Here is a 14,511-nt window from a genome sequence, read left to right as displayed (position 1 = left end):
CCGTTCGTAGGTTTATGAGTCTGTTATATCGCATGCTAGTTGAATTGGTATCCCGTTGACCTAGGTGAAAGAAGTATGAACCCCTTAGGGCTATCCTTAGTATGTGATGGATCACGCATAGGTTTGTTATACGCTTTATCCCCCTTCCCGATGTGTAACGTGGGTTGCATGTGCTTGCTATGTGTTATGTGTGTGTGCTACCCCAATTCGGTTGCGATCGGATTGGTTATCCTGAGCTGCGGTTCAGAAGCTGGCTGCGGTCAGATTGGTATTCCTGGCTGCGGTCAGATGACATTCTCTTGGGCTGCGGTCCACCGTTTGGTTGCGATCAAACGTTTCTATACGAGCTGCGGTTCGTCCTTTATCCTGGCTGCGGTCAGATGACACTCTCTTGGGCTGCGGTCCACTGTTTGGTTGCGATCAAACATTATGATGAGCTGCGGTTCATCGGTCGGTTGCGATCGACCTCCCCGTGTTGCGATACGGGGCATGGTGCTGCGGGGCTGTGTCAGAGCTATATGCGCTGACCCTCATGTATGGGCATGCGATCGGTCCCGTGGCGCCAACAATGTGCGTTATGTGTGTGATATGGACGAGTTGTGACTATGAGTGCCTTGGGATGTGACTATGGGTTTCATATTGGGGATTGTTTATGATGGGATTATGATTACCGTTTGTGCCTTGTCGTAACTGCTTTATCTATTGTGAAATGCATATGCTTGCTATGTCTATTGCTGGTGTCTAGCCTTAACTGTTGAGTCATTCCCGGTTTTAAAAGCTAGAGTTCGTAGGATATATCTTCATGCTCATAATGGTTTTCGTATATCTATATATATCTCTATATGTACTGTATTTCAACGCGTTGGAGTGGGTTACCAGCATCTCTCGCTGAACAGATATATTTGGCTTTCAGGCACAGAAGAATAAGTCACTGGAGCGCGCTAGAACTCGGAACGTAGAAGTAGATAGTTCCCTTTTTGGCCTGCGTGCCATATTATGCATTTACATTATTGAGGATATTAGTTAGTTAGCCTGTGCACCTGGGTTCTCTAGCTCAGGTGTGGCATAGCACCCCGTACACTTGTATTATGTTTTGGGATTTAATGAGATAATACCTTTATTTTATAAGTTTTAAATGTCTTTAAAATCTGGGGTGTTACAGTTGGTATCAGAGCCTAAGTTTGACCCTAGGAAAAGACTCTTAAGACCGGACTTTAGGACATTAGGCTTGAACTCCAGGTATCTAGGAACATAGGCTTCAGGAATCGTAGGATGCGCAGTGAGATTGTGAAACCTACACATCACCCCCGCACTTCATCCCTCTCTAATATTAAAAATCTCTTCCCCACTTATTATATCAAGGTGAGACACAAAATAACATCAACCTTTAATCGCCAGGATGGCACCCAAGAAGAAACAGTCAGGAACATCGAGACACCCCTCTCAAGAAATCTTGACTCAAACCCTACAACGTCTGACCCAAATTGCCCAGGCACTAAGTACTATCGTTCCCCAACCTCTGCCAACAGACGAGAACTTGGAAATCCACCACCAAGTCTCGGCACAACAACCACCCACCCTCTCGGGAGACGAAGACCCCACAACCCTCGAGGAATGGATTGAGACATTCGACAAGGTGTTCAGGACGACCCAATGCCCCGAACGCCACCGAGTCAGGATAGCCTCCTTCTACTTCAGGCATGAGGCCGACAGCTGGTGGGCCCGCGAGGGACCTATGTACGAACAAGACCCCGGATTCAACTGGGAAGGCTTAAAGACGCAGTTGCGAGGAATTTCTCAATCTAAGACAAGGGACGGCCCCGGTCTCAGAATACTACCAACGATTCTGCCGACTGGCTCGCCTCGCCCCCGAGCTAGTACCCACCGAAGGGATCAAAGTCAGGAAATTCCTAACAGGCCTTAAGCCCGAACACCAGAGGGCCTTGGCCACCCAAGAACCGAAGACCCTCGGAGAGGCCTATGCCAAGGCATGTCAGCTACAACAGGTAGCGAACCCGCCTCCAGGGACGCAACTAGGGTATAAAAGGAAACCCGAAGGAAGTCGTCCAATTCTCGCCAAGGAACCTAAGAACCCCAAAACCACCCCACTTGACCAAACCATCGCACCGACTACCCGGGGAAGGATCCTCACCCTAAGCAAGGCCAGGATCGGAGATAGCAACATAGTCTCCGGAACCTTCCTAGTACACGCCACCCCAGCCACCATATTATTTGACTCAGGGGCTACCAACTCGTTTATAGCAACCGAGTTCGCCGCCCAGCTCGGCCTTAATGCCACCACCAAGGTCCGACTCCAAGTGAAGGTGGCCTCAGGCGAGGTCATAAAATGTGATCGCATGTACGAGCATGTAATGATCACCATTCAGGGAGTGGAATTTCCCAGTAACCTGATCCAGTTTCAATTAGATGGGATGCAAGTAATCTTGGGCATGGATTGGCTAGGGAAGTTCCAAGCGCAAATCCTGTGCGGAGAGCAGAAAGTGGTCCTACGAGGGCCAAACGATAAGAGGGTGTCGTACCGCAGTGCCCGCCAGGATCCAGGGATCAAGCTGATAAACATGATGAAAATTAAGAAGTATCTGGGCCAAGGAAACGAGGCCTTCTTATGCTCAGTTGAAGACCTCAACGCCAAAACACTCGAACCACAAGCCATCCCGGTGGTAAACGAGTTCACCGACGTCTTCCCAGACGAAATTCCCGGGGAACCCCCGGCCAGAGAGGTCGAGTTCACCATAGACCTCATACCGGGCGCCGCCCCGATCTCTAAACCACCCTACAGGCTAGCACCAAAGGAAATGAAGGAACTGAAAACGCAACTCCAAGAACTGCTAGATAAGGGTTACATCCGACCCAGCACCTCCCCATGGGGAGCACCGATACTATTCGTTAAGAAGAAGGATGAGAGCATGCGCCTGTGCATCGACTACCGAGAACTCAACCAAGTTACTATAAAGTATAGGTACCCCCTTCCCCGAATAGATGACTTATTTGACCAACTCAAAGGGGCAGGGGTATTCTCAAAGATCGACCTAAGATCCGGGTATCACCAAATCCAAGTGGCCAAACCAGACATCCAGAAAACGGCCTTCCGGACACGTTACGGCCACTACGAGTTTACCGTAATGCCTTTCAGCCTCACTAACGCGCCTGCCATATTCATGGACCTCATGAATCGAGTATTCCGACCTCACCTGGATGACTTCGTCATTGTGTTCATTGACGACATCCTAGTCTACTCCCGAAATAAAGAACATGAGAAGCACCTTCGCATATCTCTGCAAACCCTCAGGGAGAACCAACTCTACGCTAAATTCTCCAAGTGCGAATTCTGGCAAGACAGCGTAGCCTTCTTGGGCCACGTGATAACCAAAGAACGGATTAGGGTGGACCCCGCTAAGGTTCGCGCCGTTAAAGAATGGACCACGCCGAACTCACTCTCGGAAGTCCAAAGCTTCCTAGGTCTAGCGGGCTACTACAGGAGGTTCGTACCCGACTTCACCAAGATAGCCCAACCCCTCATTAAGCTCATGAAAAAGGAAACCCCCTTCCGTTGGGACAACGGCTGCATCTCGGCCTTCCAAGAATTAAAGGATAAACTAACCACTGCACCCGTGCTAGCCATACCCTCCGGATCGGAAGGGTTTGAAGTCTACAGCGATGCATCCAAGAAGGGGTTAGGATGCGTACTAATGCAAAAGGGCAAGGTAATAGCTTACGCATCCAGGCAACTCAAAACCCACGAAGAGAATTACCCCACCCATGACCTCGAGCTAGCCGCTATCGTATTCTCACTGAAAATCTGGAGGCACTACCTGTATGGGGTACAATGCAAGATCTACACCGACCATAAGAGCCTGAAGTACATCTTTACTCAAAAAGACCTAAACATGAGACAACGAAGATAGCTGGAACTCATAAAGGACTACGACCTAGACATTCAATACCACGAGGGAAAAGCCAACGTGGTGGCGGATGCCCTAAGCCGAAAGACAAATCATTCCCTTAACACCACGTGGGTCCTACCGGACCATCTGTACAGGGACTTCCAAAGGCTACACTTGGAAATAATAGAGCAGGGACAAACTCGCCCCAATGCCTATCTACTCAACACACAGGCCGTGCCCACCCTCTTCGAGGAAATCAAATCGGGACAACAACAGGACCCGGAACTAGATAAAATCCGCCATGACCTAACTCGAGGGAAAGAGGGCCCCTTCGAAGCACACCCAGACGGCAGCCTCCGCTACAAAGGGAGGTGGTGTGTACCCTCAACGCACCCCCACTTGAAACGGCGGATCTTGGAGGAAGGACACAACTCCCCTTACTCCGTCCACCCAGGCGGTGACAAACTATACCAAGACGTAAGGAAATAGTTTTGGTGGCCGAATATGAAAAAGGAAATCGCAGACTTTGTGGCCAAGTGTCTGAATTGCCAAAGGGTAAAAGCCGAACGATGCAAACCCAAGGGACTCGTACAACCCCTTGAAATACCACAAGGAAAATGGGATTCCATATCCATGGACTTCGTCGGAGGGCTACCCCCAACGAAAACCGGTAAGGATAAAATCTGGGTCATAGTGGATCGACTAACCAAAACAGCGCGATTCATTGCCATGAAAGAAACATGGACGATGACGCAACTAGCCCAAGCTTACGTAAACCGGGTAGTGAAATACCACGGAGTTCCCCGAAACATTGTGTCCGACCGAGATTCCAGGTTCCTCTCGCAATTCTGGAAATCACTACAAGCGGCGTTGGGGACGCAACTAAAGCTAAGCACAGCCTTTCACCCCACCACAGACGGCCAAACCGAAAGAACCATCCAAACCCTCGAAGACATGCTAAGAGCCTGCACGCTCGACTTCCGAGGGACGTGGGAAGAACACCTAGACCTCATCGAGTTCTCATACAACAACAGCTACCACGCGAGCATTCGCATGGCACCCTACGAAGCACTATACGGTCAGAAATGTAGAACCCCCTTGTGTTGGCAGGAAATGGTCAACCCGGTAACACTGGGCCCCCAATACCTACAAGACACCATAGCCAAGGTTAAACACATCCGGGAAAGGATGAAGGCCGCCCAAGACCGCCAGAAGTCTTACGCCGACCTAAAGAGGAAACAAGCCGAATTCAACCTCGGGGAAAAGGTTTGGCTAAGGATCTCACCCACCCGAGGGGTAATGAGGTTCGGAAGAAAAGGAAAACTCAGCCCCCGATTCATCGGCCCTTACGAAATCGTGGAGAGAATCGGAGAATTGGCCTACCGCCTCGCCTTACCCGTCGAGCTAGAATGAGTACACAACGTGTTCCACGTATCTCAGCTAAAGAAATACATACACGATCCAAGCCACGTACTCCAACATGAGACCGTAGACCTCGACGAGTCACTAGTGTACGAAGAGAAACCCGTAAGAATCCTGGACACCAAAACAAGAAATACCCGGAACCGAGTCATAGAAATGGTGAAGGTCCTCTGGACCAATCACGGGACCGAGGAAGCAACATGGGAACTTAAAGACACGATGAAGGGGCAGTATCCCGAGCTGTTCACTCCAGGTAACTAAGAGAAAACTTTCCTTTTTTTTTCACTCGGGGGCCAAGCTTCGGGGACGAAGCTTCCTGTTAAGGGGGGGAGAGTGTAACACCCCGTGTTACGAATCCTAAAACCAACTGATTAATTAATTAATTAATAACCCAGGAGAAAGAATAAATTATAATGATTAATTAGGGAAAAAGGCCACCATAGCCCATGGGCCCAAATATATAAACCCAACCCCTAACCCCAATAGGATTAAACTCTAAATAAACCCTTGGATCTATAAATAGGGAACTTAGGGAGCACCTAGAACCCCCACACGCCTAGACGCCCCACCACCCCAGGAGAGCTCCAAGAATTCCCTTAGAAGAAATCAAGAAAGCAAGAAAGCTTAAAGAAAGATCCTTCATAGCCAAGGAATTAATTAAGGCTAAGAGGTAACCCATGTCTCAACAAAACCTATTTTCATAGCTATGATTTCCCCTTAGGGTTTCCCCCGTATGATTGTGAATGGCGAATTACTATGATTATTATTGATGTTGATTTAATGATTCCATGGGGAATCTTGATAATCTTGATATTGGGAGTTTCTTGATAATTGTAATGTTCTTGATGATTAATTGGGATTCTTGATGATTATGTGTTGTTCTTGATGATTATGATGTTCTTGATGATTAATTGGTATCCTTGATGATTTTGTGTTGTTCCTACCGAATCTTGCAATTAGAAGACGAATCGTATCCTTGTTGATATAAAAGTGATTAGAACCCTAGGTTGTACCGTATGCTTTGATTCTTGGATTATCGGGTGGGAAATCGCATGTTTGGGTGTTGATTATGTTTAGAAAAGCAGGGTAGACCATGTGCCGTTCGTTTCCCGTATTTGATCCGTTAATTGTCTGCTTGTTGTTGTTAATTGCGTTGTAAAGTGTCTAAGCATGGTTTCGGGTTCCACAACGGTTCCCGGGCGAAAAGTGATGAAAAGAGTCAGTGGGGGGTAGGTGGGGGTAGGGGACCCGCCACCTACCCGCGGTGTTCTCGGGCAGCTCCGGCAGCGGGCAGCCGGCGAGTGGGCAGCTGCCCGCCGGGCACCCGCTGCCCGGAACAGTGGCAGCCGGCGGGCAGCCGGCGGGTGGACCCCCCACCCACCGGCTACTACACTACCTCGGGCTCCCGGTTTCCCCGTTTGATGTTTCCCCGATCCCCGTGGTGTCCCAACGGACCTCGTTTGTCGTGCCTATGTCTAGTTTGATATTTTGGGTACCGTTCGTAGGTTTATGAGTCTGTTATATCGCATGCTAGTTGAATTGGTATCCCGTTGACCTAGGTGAAAGAAGTATGAACCCCTTAGGGCTATCCTTAGTATGTGATGGATCACGCATAGGTTTGTTATACGCTTTATCCCCCTTCCCGATGTGTAACGTGGGTTGCATGTGCTTGCTATGTGTTATGTGTGTGTGCTACCCAAATTCGGTTGCGATCGGATTGGTTATCCTGAGCTGCGGTTCAGAAGCTGGCTGCGGTCAGATTGGTATTCCTGGCTGCGGTCAGATGACATTCTCTTGGGCTGCGGTCCACCGTTTGGTTGTGATCAAACGTTTCTATACGAGCTGCGGTTCGTCCTTTATCCTGGCTGCGGTCAGATGACACTCTCTTGGGCTGCGGTCCACTGTTTGGTTGCGATCAAACATTATGATGAGCTGCGGTTCATCGGTCGGTTGCAATCGACCTCCCCGTGTTGCGATACGGGGCATGGTGCTGCGGGGCTGTGTCAGAGCTATATGCGCTGACCCTCATGTATGGGCATGCGATCGGTCCCGTGGCGCCAACAATGTGCGTTATGTGTGTGATATGGACGAGTTGTGACTATGAGTGCCTTGGGATGTCACTATGGGTTTCATATTGGGGATTGTTTATGATGGGATTATGATTACCGTTTGTGCCTTGTCGTAATTGCTTTATCTATTGTGAAATGCATATGCTTGCTATGTCTACTGCTGGTGTCTAGCCTTAACTGTTGAGTCATTCCCGGTTTTAAAAGCTAGAGTTCGTAGGATATATCTTCATGCTCATAATGGTTTTCGTATATCTATATATATCTCTATATGTATTGTATTTCAACGCGTTGGAGTGGGTTACCAGCATCTCTCGCTGAACAGATATATTTGGCTTTCAGGCACAGAAGAATAAGTCACTGGAGCGCGCTAGAACTCGGAACGTAGAAGTAGATAGTTCCCTTTTCGGCCTGCGTGCCATATTATGCATTTACATTATTGAGGATATTAGTTAGTTAGCCTGTGCACCTGGGTTCTCTAGCTCAGGTGTGGCATAGCACCCCGTACACTTGTATTATGTTTTGGGATTTAATGAGATAATACCTTTATTTTATAAGTTTTAAATGTCTTGAAAATTTGGGGTGTTACATCATCCATTCATAATTTAGAGGTGCAAGTAGGTCAGTTGGCTAAACTAGTTGCAGAAAAAAATCGAGGTAAGTTTCCTAGTACCACTGATATAAACCCTAGGGAAGGAGCTATGGCTGTCACGTTGAGAAGTGGTAAGATATTGAATGAAATTATGAAAGAAAATGAACCCATGAGGGTTGAAAAAGAGAGTGATAAAGAAGAGGAACAAGTGCCTAAAGAGAATTCTAGTGATCAAAACCTCACTTCCTCTACAGTAAAACCTTATGTACCCCCCATTTCATATCCACAAAGGTTACAATAGAGGAACCAGGATAATAACTTTAAAAGATTTTTAGAGGTTTTTAAAAAATTGCAAATTAATATCCCTTTTGCAGAAACACTTGCTAATATGTCATCTTATGCCAAGTACATTAAGGAAATTGTGTGTAATAAAAAGAAACTAGAAGAATTTGCTACTGTGCACCTAAATGAGGAGTGTAGTGCTATTCTACAAAGCAAATTACCTCCTAAGCTAATGGATCCAGGAAGTTTTTCTATTCCTTGCACTATTGGTAATACTGTTATTGATAAATTCTTATGTGATCTAGGTGCTAGTATTAACCTTATGCCTTTAACTCTTTTTAAGAAGTTGGAAATAGCTGAAATGAAGCCAACAACAATCTCTCTTCAACTTGCTGATAGATCATTCAAGTACCCGCTTGGAGTAGTGGAGGATATCTTGGTAAAAGTTGGTAAATTTTATTTTCCTGCTAATTTTCTGATTCTTGATATGGGTAGTAACACAGATGCATCTCTTATACTTGGTAGGCCATTTTTGTTGACAGGAGGAGTATTAATTGATATGCCTTTAGGGAAATTGATTTTTAGAGTAGGTATAGAAAAAGAGGAATTCTCTATCTCTAAAGCTGTAAAATTACCAACTTTTGATGAATCATGTCTTTTTGTTGATGTTATTGAGAAACCTTCAGAAGAAGAATTTGTTCAGCATTCACCTAGTGAAACACCACATCAACTTGAACTTAAACCACCTTCATTGCGGTTCAAATACGAATTTTTGAGTAACAATGATACTTTTCTTATGTTTTCTTATGCTCATTTACTTCATGCAAAAGAAGAGAGATTGTGGAGAACATTGACTAAAGCTTGGCATGACAAAAATAATTTTTGGAGAGAATTCAATGTAGGGCAAGAAGTTTTGTTGTCTAATTCTTGTTTTAAGGTTTTTCTAGAGAAATTGAAGTCTAGATGGTTTGGTCCTTTCATCGTCACTAAAGTTTGTTCGTATGAGGCCATAGCGATTGACAGAGAGAAAAAGAGACCATTCATGGTTGCTTCACCAAAAGACAGCCCCGGAAGAAACTGGCAACTAACATGGATGTTTCCTGTTTATTTCATTTTCTCATACTTGCTTTTAAATTTAAGATTGAGGACAATGTTGAGTTTGAGTGTGGGGAAGGGAAAGTAAGTTTAGTGGATGTTTTCTGCGAGTTTTATGCAAAATAGGCAATATAAAAAAAAAATCTGCATTTTTCCTACAATTTTCTGCAACATTTTCTGCATTTTTTCTATTTTTCTGCATTTTGCTACAGTAAAACTCTGCATTTTTCTTTCTACAGTTTCTGCACAAATTTTCTGCATTTTATGAGATTTTCAGCGTCATTTCTTTCATTTTTCTGCAATTTTCTTAGCAAATAAAGTTTTAAAAATGCCTTCTAATGACTATGTTGATTGGGAGATAGATTCTAGTGTTTTGGGAGTGCATAATATCAATGAATGTGGTTGGTTATATGTATGCTTTCATAGAGTTAGTAGTCAAATTCTGTCACATCGTGAGCTTTTGAGCCTAGAGGTTGCCCACTGCAACTTATTTTCATTTTGAGTGTTTATTTGTCCTCTTTGATTGTGTAACTTCTAGAACTTGTTTCATACCATTTCAGAGCTACATGTTATATGATAACACGAGAATGATTAAGGCATTAGGATTTAGCCTTATGGCCTTAAAAATGACCATAGCCTTATACATGTTATTTTTCCCCTAGTGAACCATTTTAAGCTTTATAATAAATATAAAACATTTTTCTTCATTAGTCAGTTCCAAAGAACCTTATGTAACACCCCGTGTTACGGCCTTCAATCCCGGATTAATTATTTAATTAATCTCGTTAATAATAATTAAATATGATTTAATTCGGTTAGGTTTCCCTTTAATTAATTAATAAGGCCCACCATGAACCGTGGGCCCTTGCCTAAATTGGAGCCTTAAGCCTATTAGGAATAAAGAAAGTAAACCTTTTACTATTCAGATTCTGATTAGGAATCCTAGACCTAGTTATCTATTAGGAATAAAGGAAGTAGGTCTTTTACTATTCAGATTATGATTAAGATTCTCTTTAATTAATTAATATGGTCCACTATGGACCATGGAACCCAATCCTTAGTCCCAAAAGGAATAGAATTAGCAAGCCTATAATATTTGTTCCTAATTAGGACTCCTAAATATATAAATAGGGGACTTAAGAGACACCTAGAACCCCCCACACGCCTAAACGCCCCACCACCCCAGGAGAGCTCCAAGAATCCCCTTAGGAAAAATCAAGAAAGCAAGGAAGCTTAAAGAAAGATCCTTCATAGCCAAGGGATTAATTAAGGCTAAGAGGTAACCCATGTCTCAACAAAACCTATTTTCATAGCTATGATTTCCCCTTAGGGTTTCCCCCATATGATTGGAAATGGCAAATTACTATGATTATTATTGATGTTGATTTAATGATTCCATGGGGAATCTTGATAATCTTGATATTGGGAGTTTCTTGATTATGATGTTCTTGATGATTAATTGGGATTCTTGATGATTATGTGTTGTTCTTGATGATTATGATGTTCTTGATGATTAATTTGTATCCTTGATGATTATGTGTTGTTCCTACCGAATCTTGCAATTAGAAGACGAATCGTATTCTTGTTGATATAAAAGTGATTAGAACCCTAGGTTGTACCGTATGCTTTGATTCTTGGATTATCGGGTGGGAAATCGCATGTTTGGGTGTTGATTATGATTAGAAAAGCATGTTAGGTGATGTGCCGTTCGTCTATCGTATTTGATCCGTTAATTGTCTATGTGTTGTCGGTAATTACGTTGAAAAGTGTCTAAGCATGGTTTCGGGTTCCACAACGGTTCCCGGGGCGAAAAGTGATGAAAAGAGTCAGTGGGGGTTAGGTGGGGGTAGGGGACCCGCCACCTACCCGCGGCAATCTCGGGTAGCTCCGGCAGCGGGCAGCTGCCCGCCGGGCACCCGCTGCCCGGAACAGTGACAGCCGGCGGGTGGACCCCCACCCACCGGCTACCCGCTAGAAATTACCCCACTTCGGGACCCCGGCTCCCCCGTTTGATGTTTCCCCGATCCCCGTGGTGTCCCAGCGGACCCCGTTTGTCGTGCCTATGTCTAGTTTGATGTTTCGGGTACCGTTCGTAGGTTTATGAGTCTGTTATATCGCATGCTGGATGAATTGGTATCCCGTTGTCCTAGGTGAAGGAAGTATGAACCCCTTAGGACTATTCTTAGTATGTGATGGACCACGCATAGGTTTGTTATACGCTTTACCCCCTTCCCAATGTGTAACGTGGGTTGCATGTGCTTGCTATGTGTTATGTGTGTGTGCTGCCCCAATTCGGTTGCGATCGGATTGGTTATCCTGAGCTGCGGTTCAGAAGCTGGCTGCGGTCAGATTGGTATTCCTGGCTGCGGTCAGATGACACTCTCTTGGGCTGCGGTCCACCGTTTGGTTGCGATCAGACGTTTCTATACGAGCTGCGGTTCGTCCTTTATCCTGGCTACGGTCAGACGACATTCTCTTGGGCTGCGGTCCACTGTTTGGTTGCGATCAAACATTATGATGAGCTGCGGTTCATCGGTCGGTTGCGATCGACCTCCCCGTGTTGCGATACGGGGCATGGTGCTGCGGGGCTGTGTCAGAGCTATATGCGCTGACCCTCATGTATGGGCATGCGATCGGTCCCGTGGCGCCAACAATGTGCGTTATGTGTGTGATATGGACGAGTTGTGACTATGAGTGCCTTGGGATGTGACTATGGGTCTCATATTGGGGATTGTTTATGATGGGTTATGATTACTGCTTATGCCTTGTCTTAATTGCCTTATCTATAATGAACTGCTTTTGACTGTTATAACTGTTGCTGTGTCTGGCATTACCTGCCGAGTCATCCCCGGTTTTAAAGCTAGAGTTCGTAGGATATATCTTCATGCTCAAAATGGTTTTCGTATATCTATATATATTGCTATATGTATTGTATATCAACGCGTTGGAGTGGGTTACCAGCATCTCTCGCTGAACAGATATATTTGGCTTTCAGGCACAGAAGAATAAGTCACTGGAGCGCGCTAGAACTTGGAACGTAGAAGTAGATAGTTCCCTTTTCGGCCTGCGTGCCATGCTTATGCGTTTACATTATTGAGGATATTAGTTAGTTAGCCTGTGCACCTGAGTTCTCTAGCTCAGGTGTGGCATAGCACCCCATACTCTTGTATCATGTTTTGGGATTTAATGAGATTTCGCCTTTATTTTATAAGTTTTAAATGTCTTGGAAATCTGGGGTGTTACACCTTAGCTCATAAAAAGAAGCCTCTACACCCGTCCTTGGATCAGTGGATTTCATTATTTCATTTATCTGTAGATGACCAAAAGTGATGAAGCATGGGTGAGATTGGAGTTGAAAGGTGATTGTATAGTTAGTTTGCTTTGGGTGAGGAATTGGTTGTGATTAAAGGCGGTGAAAACGAAAAAAAGAACAAAATGATATGCTCTAATTTGTGGGTAGAGAAATCTTTGATTGCCCAAACTTTTGTGCTCATTTTATTCTTAAAATGATTTATGAGCAATGAAGGCATGATAGAAATTTGATGACTATAGGAAGAGTACTATTGAGGGTGATGTGGAAACGATGAACTATCTATTCGATTTTACCAGACAAAAAGAAGGAAAAAAGGAAAAAAAACAAAGAAAAAAATGAAAAAAGATGAAAATGAGGTTTTGAAAATTGTTTTGAGAATTTATCAGTGAAAAGGATGAGGGAGAATGAAGTAGATATGATGGTTTGTTTTGGTAGAGTTCATTGCATTGGTAGAATACAGTGTCTTGCTCTTGATATGGTGAAATTATGGCTCTACTGATTCCTTGGACTTTCTTTGTATTTCCTTATATCCTTTCTTTCTTAAACCACATACCCTTGGCCCCATTACAACCCAGATATAAAGACCTTTTGACTCGTGTTCTTCATATAATTTTGGTAGCGAAGTTTTGGTGGACAAGCAAGCCTATGGCAAGTGCACTCTCAATAGAGGATGGTGTGTGCCTTTCTTATACATATATTTATGAGAGATTGAGTGAACAACCGTGAGGACTACTATTCTCTATTGTCTTGTGTGCGTATGACTTTGAACTCTCATGAAGTATTATGTGTTTACCATCTCCTTGAATTGAATGCCTAGTTGAGATGATTATGGTTGGTAGTTTGATTTCATTGCGTAAGTTTGCTTGGGGACAAGCAAAACCTTGAGTATGGGGAAGTTTGATATTAGAAGATGAATTGAGTTCTTGTTGATTTAAAAATAAGTAGAACCCTAGGTTGTATCGTGGAATTCGTATGGTATTATTCTTGGTATATTGGGTGGGAATTCGTATGTTTGGGTGTTGATTACGTTTAGAAAAGCATGATAGGTTATGTGCCGTATGTTTTTGCTTTTGGATCCGTTAACTGTCTACGTGTTGTTGTCAATTGCGTTTGAAAGTGTCTAAGCATGGTCTCGGGTTCCACAATGGTTCCCGGGGCATTTTTTTGTGATGAAAGAGTCAGTGGGGGGTAGGTGGGGGTAGGGGACCCGCCACCTACCAGCGGCCAATGTTGGTAACGCCGGCAGCGGGCAGCTGCCCGCCGGGCACCCGCTGCCCGGAAAGCTGCCGCCGGCAGGCAGCCAGCGGGTGACCCCTCACCCACCGGCTACCCGCCGGATTTTACCCTACCTTGGGATTTTGGCTTCCCCGTTTGATGTTCCCCTGATCCTCGTGGTGTCCCAACGGACTCCGTCTATCGTGCCTGTGTGTAGTTTGATATTTCGGGTACCGTTCGTAGGTTGTATAAGTCTTATATATTGCATGCTAGTTGAATTGGTATCCCACTGGCCTAGGTGTAAGAAGTATGAACCCCTTAGGATCACTCTTAGTATGTGGATGATCACGCATAGGTTTCGTTATACGATTTCTCCCTCCTCCCAATGTGCTAATGTGGGCTTCATGTGCTTGCTGTGTGTTATGTGTGCATGATACCCCAATTCGGTTGCGATCGAATTGGTTATTCCTGAGCTGCGGCTCAGAAGCTGGCTGCGGTAAGATTTACACTCTTGGGCTGCAGTCCACCGTTTTGTTGCGTTCAAACGTTTCTACATGAGCTGCGGTTCATATTTCCTGGCTGCGGTCAGATGACATACTCTTGGGCTGCGGTCCACTGTTT

The 14,511-nt window shown here is 44.9% G+C and overlaps 1 pseudogene; it reads left to right on the top strand.

The window, feature by feature from the left end:
* Positions 1-5,108: 5,108 nt before the first annotated feature.
* LOC109171672 lies at positions 5,109-9,673 on the top strand (annotated as a pseudogene).
* Positions 9,674-14,511: the final 4,838 nt, after the last annotated feature.

Source organism: Ipomoea nil, unplaced genomic scaffold (genome assembly GCF_001879475.1).
Source record: "Ipomoea nil cultivar Tokyo-kokei standard unplaced genomic scaffold, Asagao_1.1 scaffold0327, whole genome shotgun sequence".
Classification (NCBI taxonomy): domain Eukaryota; kingdom Viridiplantae; phylum Streptophyta; class Magnoliopsida; order Solanales; family Convolvulaceae; genus Ipomoea; species Ipomoea nil.
This window is presented reverse-complemented; position numbering and strand designations above follow the sequence as displayed.